Source organism: Macaca thibetana, chromosome X, assembly GCF_024542745.1.
Source record: "Macaca thibetana thibetana isolate TM-01 chromosome X, ASM2454274v1, whole genome shotgun sequence".
Lineage (NCBI taxonomy): Eukaryota > Metazoa > Chordata > Mammalia > Primates > Cercopithecidae > Macaca > Macaca thibetana.
In genome coordinates, this window is record NC_065598.1 from 82,838,857 (window position 1) to 82,853,567 (window position 14,711).

Below are 14,711 nucleotides of genomic sequence, written 5' to 3' on the forward strand. Positions count from 1 at the left end.
GCTCATTGCAACCTCCGCCTCCTGGGTTCAAGCAATTATCCTGCCTCAGCCTCCCAAGTAGCTGGGATTACAGGCACCTGCCACCACAGCCAGCTAAGTTTTTTTTTTTTTTTTTTTTTGTATTTTTAGTAAAGATGGGGTTTCACCATGCTGGCCAGGCTGGTCTTGAACTCCTGACCTCAGGTGATCTGCCCGCCTTGGACTCCCAAAGTTCTGGGATTACAGGTGTGAGCCACTACACCCGGCCACATGTTTTGAATTCTACATTATTGTTAGATGTTGGAGAAGTCACCTAACATTTCTAAGTCTTAATATCCACAACTATATAGACTGTGGATAAAAATACACCCACTTAAGGTTGCTGTGGGGTCTCAGAATAATAAAGTAAAATATGTTAACAGTGAGTTGCATATAGTAAGTACTATATATATCACAAGTAGTATTATTACTTAGCAATCGCACTATAGCTAATGTATACAAATACAGGTTTAGATGATGTTTTAGGGACTTCAAGGACTCACAAGCCTTTCTGCAGCAAAGCAGATCTTGTGTATATGACTTTTATATATATCTTACTTTTCTTACGAATGGATAATCCAGGATAGGGTTTCATTACTCTCTTCCCTGACACTTTTATCCTCCCATTCTACCTTGGGATTAAGGCAACAGAGGAATTCTGAGACATTTTAATATAATGTTCCAAATCTTAGTGAAATTGGTCAGTTATTAAGCATACAAAAATAGGTTATGGTGTGTTACTTTAAAGTAGTTATAATCTCAAGCATAAAATGTCCCGTACAAAATGAAATGTTAAACAAAAGCAAATGAAATGAATGCCAGAAAAGTTATAAATATTATGATATGAAAAGTTAAAAAAGGACTGATTAAGGTAGATTCAGGTTATAATGAGGGTAATTTAGAAGACTTTGGCCTCTAGTCCGACATATAAAGAGCTTGGAAGTCATTACTCCCATCTTTGCAACTAGAAAAAAGATAAACAATCTGAGAATCACCAACTCTTATTAAAGCCATCAGAGCTTGAGGTCACAGAGCCCCACCATGCTGGAAACTAGAGAGAAAGGCAGCACAGCTCATAAGGAGAAGAAGCCACAGCTAGATCCTGGTAGAAGCATTTAAAAGATAATTGAGTAATTGCAGGAGACTTGCTGTAGATCTAGCTCAAGAGACAAAAAATTCGTGGGGGCCCTGGTTTATGAGGCCCCTACACTTTCATGAGTTTTATTTCTAGGAGCCGTACCAGATGCTCAGGGTGAAGATATGAGAACATTCTCCTCATGTTTCTAGCAAGGGGAAAAGAAAAGTAACAACTTTGAAATATGCTCATAGTATCTGTTCTCCTGAAGGCCCGTCCTCAAAGAAAACTATTTTACCAGAGCTTAAACTACTTGGTGTTGCTAGAGCCTAACTGACCTGGGGAAAGGGATATACTAACCTCCAACCCTCTCTAACTTTTATGTGAGGGGAAAAGAACAGTACAGTTCCAGCAGCCTTAAGCCTTCTGTCTCACCTAAGGACTTACGGGAGTTAAAAATTACTTGTGAAAGTCACAGCCCAAGGATACAGGCTCACTAAGGGGCTAAGACCTAATCATAAGATTACAGAATGTTTCTTCTCTCACATTTAAGTATCCCCACAGTAGTGCTCCTGTATAACAAAGGGGGATTACAGCTTAAAGAACTGCAATTTTCAGACCCTAGTTATGACAGGTTCTCTAGGGAGAAGCAAAACTAAGGAGGACAGAAACAAGACTAGAGGAAAATTTAGACACTAATGCCACAGGTAAAGCAAGCATTTACGATAGCCTAACTACCAGCCAGATCAGCATAAAACCTATCACCAAAGGCCCATTTACTTCAGTCTCTCCTACTACATCATTTCTGGCTTTAAACGAAAAAGAAAATGCAAACATAAACAAAATCAAAAAACACAATCTGAGGAGACAGAGCAAACAACAGAACCAAATTCAGACATAGCTGATATTTTAGAATTATCAGACTGAGAATTAAAAAAAAAAAAAAAAAAAACTAATATACTAAGAGAATGGAAAAAATGAACATCATACAGAACACATGGGATAGTTAATCAGTGAGGCAGAAACCCTAAGAAAAAATCAAAAGAAAATGCTAGGAATAAAAGAAAGAACTCCAATAAAATGAAGAATATCTTATATGAAATAATCGATAGAATACACAGAGTCAAGCAAAGAATCAGTAAGCTTGAAGATATTTCAACACATACTTCCCAAGCTGAAAAAAGAGAAATGATGACAGAAATAAAATACCAGAATGGACTATCTAAGAACTGTGTGACAAAGAAAAGAAAAAGATAAAAGAACAGAAGACATATTTCAAATAACAACGACTGAGAGTTTTCCAAAATTAATGAGAAACACCAAATCACAAATTGTTCAGCAAACACTAAGTAGGATAAATACCAAAATCTACAAATACCCATATCATATTCCAACTGCAGAAAACCAATGACAAAAAGAAAATCTTGAAAGAAGACAGAGAAAAAAACTTTATTTTCACACAGAAACAAAGATAATAATTACACTGGACTTCTCTTTAGAAACCAGGCAAATAGCAAGAGAGTGGAATGAAATATTTAGAGTGTTGAAAAAGAAAACACCATAAATGTATACCCTTACTATCCACCCACAAGAATTTAAAAATATATATTTAAAACCCCACAAACCTAGAATTCTGTCTCCAGGAAAATTTCCCTTTAAAAGTGAAGGAAAAATAAAAACTTTCTCAAACAAAAATTGAGGTAATTTGTTACCATACCAGTAGAACTGCATCACAAGAAACATTGAAAACTCTTCACGAAAAAAGAAAATGATATACGTTGGAAAGTTTGATTTATGTAAACAAAGGAAGAGCACTAGAGGAGGAATAAATTAAGATAAATTAATATTTTTGATTTCTTCTTTTTGTTTTGTTAGTTTGTTTTTTTACAGGGTCTCACTCTGTCACCCAGGCTGGAGTGCAGTGGTGTGATCACGGCTCACTGCAGCCTTGACCTCCCAGGCTCAGGAGATCCTCTCTCCTAACCCCCTCCACCCCCCAGTAGCTGGGACTACAGGCATGTGCTACCACTCCCAACTAACCTTTGTATTTTTTAGTAGAAACAGGGTTTTGCCACGCTGCATAGGCTGGTCTTGAATTTCTGGGCTCAAGAGACCTGCCTGTCTTGGCCTCCCAGAGTGCTGGGAATACAGGCATGAGCCACCATGCCCAACCAATTTATAAAAATTCTTAGTTAATCTAACACATAATGGTCTGTTCAAATAATAAAAGCAATATAAGCAGGAGGAGCAACTCTTATATCAGGTAAAACAGACTGTAAAGCAAAAGCAGTGAAGAAAAGACAAAGAAGGTCATTATATTAATATATTGATAAAAGGATACATCCAACAAGAAGATATTACATTCCTAAATATACCTGCACCTAACTCTGAAACTCCCAGATTAATAAAACAGTTACTACTAGACCTAGGAAAAGAGGTAGACAGCAGCACAATCATAGTGAGCGTCTTCAACACTCCACTGACAGAACTAACATAGCATCAAAGCAGAAAGCAAACAAGGACTTAAACTGAATGCTAGAACAAACCGACCTAAAAGTATTTACAGAGCACTTTATCCAATAAATGCAGAATTTACATTCTTCTCATCAGCATGTGGCACATTCTCTACGATAGACCATGGATTAGTCCATTTTCACGCTGCTGATAAAGATATACCCAAGGCTGGACAATTTACAAAAGAAGGAGATTTAATGGACTTACACTTCCACGTGGTAAGGGAGGCCTCACAATCATGGTGGAAGGCAAAAGGCACTTCTTACATGGTGATGGCAAGAGAGAGAATGAGAACCAAGTAAAGGGGTTTCTCCTTATAAAACCATCAGATCTCGTGAGACTTATTCACTACCATGAGAAGAGTATGGGAGAAACCTCTCCCATGATTCAGTTATCTCCCACTGGGTCCCTCCCAAAACACATGGGAATTATGGGAATACAATTCAAGATGAGATTTGGATGGGGACACAGAGCCAAACCATATCAGCCCATATGATAGGCCAAAAAACATGTACAATTTCTTTCAGTTCAGTTCAGATTTTGATTATTTTTTGTCTTCTGATATGTTTGGGGTTGGTTTGCTCATGCTTCTCCAGTTTCTCTAGTTGTGAGAATAGGTTGTTAATTTGAGATCCTTCTAACTATTTGGTGTAGGCATATAATGCTATAAACTTCAATACTAACACTGACTTAGCTGTGTCCCAAAGATTGTCATATGTACTATCTTTGGTCTCATTAGTTTCAAAGAATTTCTTGATTTCTGCCTTAATTTTAGTATTTACCCAAAAGTCATTTGGGAGCATGTTGTGTAATTTCCATGTAATTATATGATTGAATTTGTTAGTATTGATTTCTATTTTTACTATTGTGCTGTCCACGTGTGGCTGGTATAATTTCACTTTTTTCAATTTGCTGAAGATTGTTTTATGTTTGATTATGTGGTAGATTTTAGTATGATTTATTTTTTTCCCAATTTTCTGAGTTTTTAAATATTTGATTATGTGATCAATTTTATAGTATGTGCCATGTGCAGATGAGAAGAATGTGCATTCTATTGTCTTTGGTTGGAGAGTTCTGTAAATGTGTATTAGGCCCATTTGGTCAATTGTGAGTTCAGGTCTTGAATATCTTTGTTATTTTATGCTTTGGTGATTTGTCCAATACTGTCAGTGTAATGTTGAAGTCTCTCACTATTATTGTGTGTAAATCCAAATTTCATCATAGTTCTCTAAGAACTTGCTTTATGGATCTGGGTGCTCCTCTGTTGGGTGCATATTTATTTAGGGTAGTTAGGTCTTCTTGGTGAATTAAACCCTTTATTATTATGTAATGCTCTTTTTTCTTTTTTGATCTAACCACAGTAAAAAAAAATAAAGGAATCCATGATTTTGTTCTTTGAAAAAATTAATAAGATACATAGATAACTAGCTAGACTAATAAAGACACAAAAGACAGAAAATCCAAATAAACACAATTACAAATGACAAAGGGGACATTACCACTAACCCACAGAATACAAAAAATTCTCAGAGACTTACTATAAATACCTCTATGCACACAAACTAGAAAATCTAGAAGAAATTGATATATTCCTGAAAATATACAACCTCCCAAGACTGAACAAAAAAGAAATTGAATATCTGAACAGACCAATAATGAGTTCCAAAATTGAAGCAATAATAAAAAATCTACCAAACAAGAAAAGCCAGGGACTAGATGGATTCACAGCTTAATTATATTAGATGTACAAAGAAGGGCTGGTACCATTTATACAGAAAATATTCCCCAAAATTGAGGAGGAGGGACCTTTCTAACTTGTTCTATGAGGCCAGGATCATCCTGATACCAAATCCTTGCAGATGCACACCAAAAACAGTAAAAGGTAAAAAGAAAAAGGTATTGTCATCAGGACAATATCCTTGATGAACACAGATGGAAAAATCTTCAAGAAAATACTAGCAAACCAAATTGAGCAACACATAAAAAGCTAATCCACTATGATCAAGTATGCTTTATCCCTGGCATCCAAGGTTGTTTCAACATATGCAAATAAATACATGTGATTCATCATATAAACAGAAGTAAAAACAAAAACCACATGGCTGTCTCAATAGATGCACGAAAGGTTTTTGGTAAAATTCAAGATCCCTTCATGTTAAAAACCCTCAGTAAACTAGGCATTGAAGGAGCTACCGCAAAATAATAAGAGCCGTCTCTGACAAACCCACAGCCAACATCACACTGAACTGGCAAAAGTTGGAAGCATCACCCTTGAAAACCAGCACAAGACAAGGATGCCTTATCTCACCACTCTTATTCAACATAGTACTGAAACTCCTGGCCAGAGCAATCAGACAGGGGAAAGAAATCAAAGGCATCCAAAAAGGAAGAGAGGATGTCAAACTATCCCTAATCGCAGATGACATAATTCTACATCATGAAATTAACCCAAATGCCCATCAACAGTAGATTGGATAAAGGAAGTGTTGTACATATACACCATGGAATACTACACAGCCATAAAACAGAATTAGGTCATGTTCTCTGCAGCAGCATGGATGGAGCTGGAGGCCATTACCCTAAGAAACTAATGCAGGAACAGAAAACCAAATACCACTTATTCTCACTCAAAAGTGGAAGCTAAACCATGAGAACACATGGACACAAAGAGGAAAATAACAGACACTTGGGCCTAATGGAGGGTGCAGGGTGGAAGGAGGGAGATGATCAGAAAAAAATACTATTGGGTACTATGCTTATTACTTGTATGAGGAAATAGTCTATACAACAAACCCACATGACACACAGTTTACTTGTATAACAAATCTGCACATATACACCTGAACCTAAAATAAAAGTTAAAAAAGTCTCAATACATTTTTAAAAAATCAAAGTTAGATGAAATATCTTCTCAGGCCACAGTGGAATAAAACTAGAAATCAACTGCCAAAGGAACCCTCAACACTATAGAAGAGCATGGAAATTAAACAGTCTGCTCTTGAAAGATTTTTGGTTTAACAATAAAATCAAGATGGAAATTTAAAAAGTATTCAAAATGAATGATAATAGTGACACAAGTTATTAAAACAGCTGGAATATAGAAAAAAGTAAACAGTGCCAAGAGGAAGGTTTATGTTACTAAACGCTTACATCGAAAAATCTGAAAGGTCACAAATTAACAACCTAACATCACATCTCAAGGAACTAGAGCAACTAGCCCAAACCAAACCCAAAGCTAGCAGAAGAAAAGAAATAACAAGGATTAGAGCAGAACTAAATAAAATGGAAACAAAATCTATGAAAAAAAGATCAATTTAAAAAAAGTTAGTTCTGTGAAAAGATACAAAATCAATAGAACATTAGGTAGATTAATCAAGAAAATAAGAGAGATGATTCAAATAAGCTCACTTAGAAATAAAAATGGAGCTATTACAACCAACACCACAGAAATTCAAGATTTTTTGAGACTACTATGACCACCTCTATGCACACAAACTAGAAAACCTAGAGGAAATGGTTGAATTCCTGGAAACATACAAACCTCTTAGCTTGAATCAGGAAGAACTAGAAATCCTCAACAGATCAATAATAGGCAGTGAGATTGAATCAGTAATTTAAAAATTGCCAAAGAAACAAGAGCCCAGGACTAGATGGATTTAAAGCCAAATTCACTGGACCTTCAAAGAAGTGATACCAATCCTACTGAAACTGTTCCAAAATATTGAGAGAGAATACCCTCCAACTCATTCTATGAAGCCAGCATCACCTTGTTACCCAAGCAAGGAAAGCACATAACCAAAAAAAGATAACTATAGACCACTATCCCTGATGAACCTAGATGAAAAAAATCCTCAATAAAGTACAAGCAAACCAAATTCAACAACACATCAAAAAGATAATACACCATGATCAAGTGGGTTTCATCCCAGTAATACAGCGATGGGTCAATGTACTCAAGTCCAGAAACGTGATTCACCACCTAAACATAATTTAAAACCTAAAGCATATGATCATCTCAATAAATACAGAAAAACATTCAATAAAATCAAACATTCCTTTATTATAAAAACCCTCAACAAATTAGACATTGAAGGAACATAATTAAAATTATAAAAGCCATCTATGACAAACCAACAGTCAGCATCATACTGGAAGGGCATACACTGGTGGCATTATCCCCATAAGAACTGGAACAAGAGAAGGTTGCCCATTTTTACCACTCCTGTACAACATAGTGCTGGAAGTCCTAGCCAGACCAATCAGGCCAGAGAAAGAAAGAAAGGACACACAAATAGGAAAAGAGAACGTTAAAACATCTATCTTCACTGGCAATATGATCGTATAAGTAGAAAGTCCTATAGATGCTATCAAAGGATTTCAAGATATGTTAAATGACTTCAGTACTGTTTCAGGATACAAAATCAACATACATAAAATTGTAGCATTTCTATATACCAATAAGATTCAAATCAAGAATGAGAGCCAAATCAAGAATGCAATCCCATTTACAATAGTCACAAAAATGTAAAATATCTAGGAATACATCTACCAATGAGTCGAAAGATCTCTATAAGGAGAACTACAAAACACTCCTGAAAGAAATAATAGATGACACAAACAAATGGAAAAACATTCCATGCTCATGGATTGGAAGAATCAGTATTGTTAAAATGGCCATACTGCCCAAAGCCATCTACAGACTCATTACAATTTCTATCAAAATACAAATGCCGTTCATTTAAATAATTAATAAAAAAAACTATTATAAAATTCATATGGAAGAAAAAAATTGGCCTAAATAGCCAAAGCAATCTTAAACAAAATGAACAAAGCTGGAGAGTTATCACATTGCTGGATTTCTAATTATACTACAAGGATATAGTAACCAAAACCAAAACAGAATGGTACTTATATGAATAGAGACATATAGACAAATGGAACAGAATAGAGAATCCAGAAATAAAGCTGATCTTTGACAAAGCATCCAAAAGCATAAATTGGGGAAAGGACACCCTATTCAACAAATGGTGCTTGGAAAATTGGATAACCATATATAGAAGAATGAAACTAGATCCCTGTCTTTCACCATATACAAAAATAAACTAGAGATGGATTAAAGACTTAAATCTAAGACCTCGATTAATAAAAATCCTAGAAGAAAACCTAGAAAAAACTCTTCTAAACATTGGTCTAGACAAAGAATTTGTGATTAAGACCCAAAAAGCAGATATAATAAAAATAAATAAATAAATGGGGCCTCATTAAACAAAACAAAAAAAAGCTACTGCAAAGCAAAAGTAATAATCTTCAGAGTAACAGCCAATTCACAGAATGGCAGAAAATGCTTGCAAACTCTGCATCTAACAAAGGACTAATATCCAGAATCTACAAAGAACTCAAAGAAATCAACAAGACAAAAACAATAACATCAAAAATGTGGGCAAGTGACATTAGTAGACACTTATCAAAAGAAGATATACAGGAAATGCAAATCAAAACCACAGTGTGATATCACCTTACTCCTGCAAGAATGGCCATAATCAATAAATCAAAACATAACAGATGTTGGTGTGGATGCAGTGAAAACGGAACACTTCTACATTGCTGGTGGGAATGTAAACTAGTACAACCACTATGGAAAACAGTGTGGAGATTCCTTAAAGAACTAAAAGTAGAACTACCATTTGATCCAGCAATCCTGCTACTGGGTATGTATCCAGAGGAAAAGAAGTAATTACACACAAAAAAAAAACACAGGCACTTTTATAGCCACAATTCACAATTGCAAAAATATGGAACCAGCCCAAATACTCATCAATCAACAAGTGGATAAAGAAATTGTATGTATGATATATATGTGATATATATAATGGAATACTACTCAGCCATATAAAGGAACAAATTAATTGCATCCACAGCAGCCTAGATGGAACTGGAGATTATTCTTCTAAGTGAAGTAACTCAGGAATGGAAAACCAAACATTGTGTGTTCCCACTCAAAGGTGGGAGGTAAGCTATGAGGATGCAAAGGCATAAGAATGATACAATGGACTTTGGGGACTCGGGGGATAATATAGCAGGTGGGAGAGGGATAAAAGACTATAAATTGGGTCCAGTGTATACTGCTTAGTTGATGGGTGCACCCAAATCTCAGAAATTACCAAAAAAGAACTTAATCGTGTAACCAAATGTCACCTGTTGTCCAAAAACTTGTGGAAATAAGAAATAAGAAAAAAAGATATACAAATGGCCAAGAGAAAATGCTCAACATCCCTAATCAATAGGAAAATGCAAATTGAAACCACAATGAGATGCTACCTTACCCCTGCCGGAATGGATATTATTAAACATTTAAAAAAATATATAGATGCTGGCCTGGATGTAATGAAAAAGGAGCACTGTTCCTTTTAGACACTGTTGACGGGACACTGTTGATGGGAATGTAATTTAGTACAGCCCCTATAGAAAACCATATGGCGATTTCTCAAAGAACTAAAAGTAGATCTGCCATTCAATCCAGCAATCCCTCTACTCTGTGTCTATCCAAAGGAAAAGAAGTCATTATATCAGAAAGACACCTGCACTTGTATGCTTACCGTAGCACAATTCACAATTGTAAACATATGGAATCAACCTAAGTGTTCCTCAACAGATGAGTAGATAAAAATAAAGTGTTATATGTATACACCATGGAATACAACTCAGCCACAAAAAGAAGAAATTAATATCTTTTGCAGTCATTTGGATGGAGCTGAAGGTCATTATTCTAAGTGAAGTAACTCAGGAGCAGAAAACCAAGTGTTGTATATTCTCACTTATAAGTGGGATTTAAGCTATGTGTATGCAAAGAAATACAGAGTGGTACATGGACGTTGCAGAATCAGAAGGGAGGAGTGTGGGAGCTGGGTGAGGGACCAAAAAAACTACATTATGGGCACAGTGTACACTTCTCAGGCTACAGGTGCACTAAAATCTCAGATTTCACACTATGCAATTCATCCATTTAACCAAAAGTTACTTGTACACGCAAAGCTATTGAAATACGAACAATAACAAGAAAAAGTAATTTTAAAAAGAATGTATGGGGTCATTATACTTGTGGATGAGTGAAATAAGTGACAGCAATGTTATAAAGGACTGAAAGGAGGAATTGAGAACTGAGAATACTCTGTTATAAGGCATTTGTACTACCCCTGAAGTAGTATAGTGGTATTTGTAAATGGAATAAGACTAATTGTAAATATATATTGAAAACTCTAAGGCAAACACTAAAGAACATTAAAAGTTTTAACGGTTTGATTTTTAAAACATTAAAAATTTTAATAAAAATTTTAAATTCCTCTTAAATTCATGTGGAACATTCACCAAGATAGGACATATTCTGGTCCATAAAATACACTTTAACACATTTAAGAGAATAGAAATCAAAGTATACCCTCAGTCATAATGGAATTAAACGAGAAGCCAATAACAGAAAGACAGCTGTAAAATAAAAAAAATACTTAGAGATTAAACAGTACACTTATAAATACCACACAAGTCAAAAAAAGAACCCCCAAGAAAAATTCAAAAGTATTTTAAAGCAAATGACAATGAAAATATAATTTATCAAAATTCATAGGATGTAGCAAAAGCAGTGCTTAGAGGGAAATAAATAGCATTGAATTAATTAATATATTAAAAAGGATAAAGAGATAAAATCAGTAATCAAAGCTACCACTTTAGGGAAAATAAAAAGATAAAAAATCTAAAGCAGAAGAAAATAAATAATAATTATTAGAATAGAAATGAATGAAATTGAAAACAGAATATCAACAGAGAAAATCAATGAAACCAAAAGCTGGTTCATTGACAAGACAAATGAAATTCATAAACCCCTAGGCAGACTAATTAACAAAAAGAGAGAAGATGCAAATTACTATTATCAGAAAATAGAGGCCATCACTATTTATACTATGACATTAAAATGATAATATAGCAATACTCAACAACTCTATACCCACAAATTTGATAACTTGGAAGAAATTAGCTAATTTTTTATAAACTACAATCTACCAATACTCACACAAGAAGCAACAAATAATCTGAAAAAGCCTATACTTATTACAGAAATAGAATCTATAATTAAAACCCTTCCACAACAGAAAGCACCATGTTCAAATGGGTTCAAAGGTAAAGTCTACCAAACATTTAAAGAAGAAAATATACCAATTATCTGCAATACCTTCCAGAAGATAAAAGCAGTGGGAATACTTTCTACCTCATTCTATGAGATCAAAATTAACCAAATACCAAAATATCAGAGAAAGACAATGTAAGAAAGGGAAACTATAGACCAGTGTCTCTGATGAACATAATGCAAAAATCCTGAAAACAAAATAGTACATTAAAGTTAACAATGTATAGGAAAAATTTTACACCGGCCGGGCACATTGGCCAATGCCTGTAATCCCAGCACTTTGGGAGGCTGAGGCAGGCGAATCATGAGGTCAAAAGATCAAGACCATCCTGGCCAACATGGTGAAACCCCGTCTCTACTAAAAGTACAAAAATTAGCTATGTGCAGTGGTTTGTGCCTGTAGTCTCAGCTACTAGGGAGGCTGAAGCAGGAGAATCACTTGAACCAGGGAGACGGAGGTTGCAATGAGCCGAGATCGCACCACTGCACTCCAGCCTGGCGATAGAGTGAGACTCTGTCTCAAAAAAACAAAACTAAACAAAACAAAAAATTACACACCATTACCAAGTGGAATTTATTCCACGTGTGTAAAGGTAGCTCAACATTGGAAAATCAGTTGATGTAATCTGTAACATCAGTAGGCTAGAGAAAAAAAATAATATGATACTAAAAGTAGATGCAGAAAAAGTTTTTGAGAAAATACAATACACATTCATAATAAAAACTCTTAGAAAAAAATAGGAATAGAGGAGAACTGCCTCAACTTGTTAAAGAACATCTACAAAAACCTACTGCTGACATCTTACTCAATGGTGAAAAACTAGGTGTTTTTCCCCTAAGATTGAAAATAAGGGAAGGATGTTCCCTCTTATCACTTCTATTCATCATTGTACTGGAGGCCTTAGATAGTGAAAAATGACAAGAAAATGAAACAAAAATTTATACAAATTAGGGAAGAAAAAATTGTATTGGTTCAAAGATGACATGATTATCTGTGTAAAATTTAAAAAGATTTTACAAAAAAGTCTCATAGAACTGATAAGAGATTATAGTAAGGTTGCAGGTACAAAATTAATGTAAAAAATCAACTGCTTTCTTGTATACCAACAATGAACAGTTGCAATTTGAAGTTAAAAACACATCTTAAGTGAAATAACTCTGAAACAGAAAGTCAAAAACTTATAAGTGGAAGTCTAGACTTCACCACTACACAATGTATCCATGTAACAAAACTGCACTTGTACCTCTTAAATTTATACAAATAAAAACACAAAATTGTTTAAATTAGCAGCAATAATTGAAGTACTTAAGTATAAACATAGCTAGCTAGCTAGCTAGCTAGCTAGCTAGATAGATAGATAGATAGATATAGATATAAGATTACTAGAATGACTACTACAGAACTCTGATGAAAAAATCCGGGAATATATAAATAAATGGAGAGGTATCCTATGTTCATGGATAGGAAGACTCAATATCGTTAGAACAGCAGTTCTTCCCAACTTGATCTATAGATTTAATATATTCCCAATCAAAATCCAAGGAAATTGTTTTGTGGATACTCACATAGTGATTCCAACATTTATATGGAAATTAAAAGAACCAAAATAGCCAGGAAAGTATTGAACAAAAAAAAATGCAGTGGACTGACACTACCATACTTCATTATTTACTATAAAGTTACAGTAATCGTGATAGTGTGATTTTGGCAAAAGAACTGACAAATAGATTAATGTTAATAGAACAGAATAGAGAGCCTAGAAATAGATCCACACAAATATAGTCAATTGGTATTTGATGGAGGAGCAAAGGCAATTCAATAGAAAGATCATAGCATTTTTCTACAAATTACAGTGGAACAACTGGGATATCACATGCAAAGAATGAACCTAGACACAGACAGACCATCTGTTCTTTACAAAAATTAACTCAAGAGCATCATAGGCCTAAATGTAAATTGCAATTGCAAAACTCTGAATCTATTAGCAGATAACATCAGAGAAAAGCTGGGTGATCTTGGGTTTGGCAATGAGGTTTTAGATACAATATCAAGACCATAAACCTTAAAATAAACTAATAAGTTGGATTTCATTAAACTTAAAAACCGTTCCATGAAGCCCACTGTTAAGAGAATGAAAAGACAAACAAAAGAATAGGAAAAGTCTTTGCACAACTCATTTATGATAAAGGACTGATAGATATACAAAGAAACTTTAATCTCAACAATAAGAAATAAGCAACCAAATTAAAAAGTGGACAAAAGACCTAAACAGACATCTCATTAATTAAAACACAGATGGATAATAAGCATATGAAAACATGTTGAATATAATATGTCACTAGGGAATTGCAAATTAAAACAACTAGGAGATACCCATAAACACCTGTGGAAATAGCTAACATCCAAAATTGTCAACTTCAATTGCACACAAAGATTTGGAGCAACAGGAACTTTCCGTTTGTTGTTCATGGAAATGCAAAATACTATAATGACTTTGGAAGACATTTTGGGCATTTTTTAAACTAAAGTAAACATAGTCCTATATTTATACAAATCAATGAAGAACTTAAGTTCACACAAAAACCTATACACCAAAGTATATAGTAACTTTATTCATAATTGCTAAAAATTAGAAACAACCAAGATATGCCTTAATAGGTGAATGCATAAACCAACTGTGGTATATATGTACTATGGAAACATATTTAGCAATAAATACAAATGAGCTATCAAACCTTGAAAAGACTTGGGTGAACCTTAAGTGCAAATTGCTAAGTGAAACAAATCAGTCTGAAAAGGCTAAATAGTGTGTGATTCTAACTAGCTAGCATTCGGGTAAAGGCAAATCTATAGAGCCTAAAAAGATCAGTGATTGCCAGAGGTTGGGCGGAGGGATAAAACAAGTGACCTCTGCTATAAACTAT

General features: G+C 34.5%; 1 protein-coding gene across 1 annotated transcript in view; it reads left to right on the forward strand.

The window, feature by feature from the left end:
• The window catches only part of DACH2 (dachshund family transcription factor 2), a 691,023-nt gene that overhangs the window by 548,630 nt on the left and 127,682 nt on the right, over nucleotides 1-14,711 (forward strand). The window lies entirely within an intron of this gene.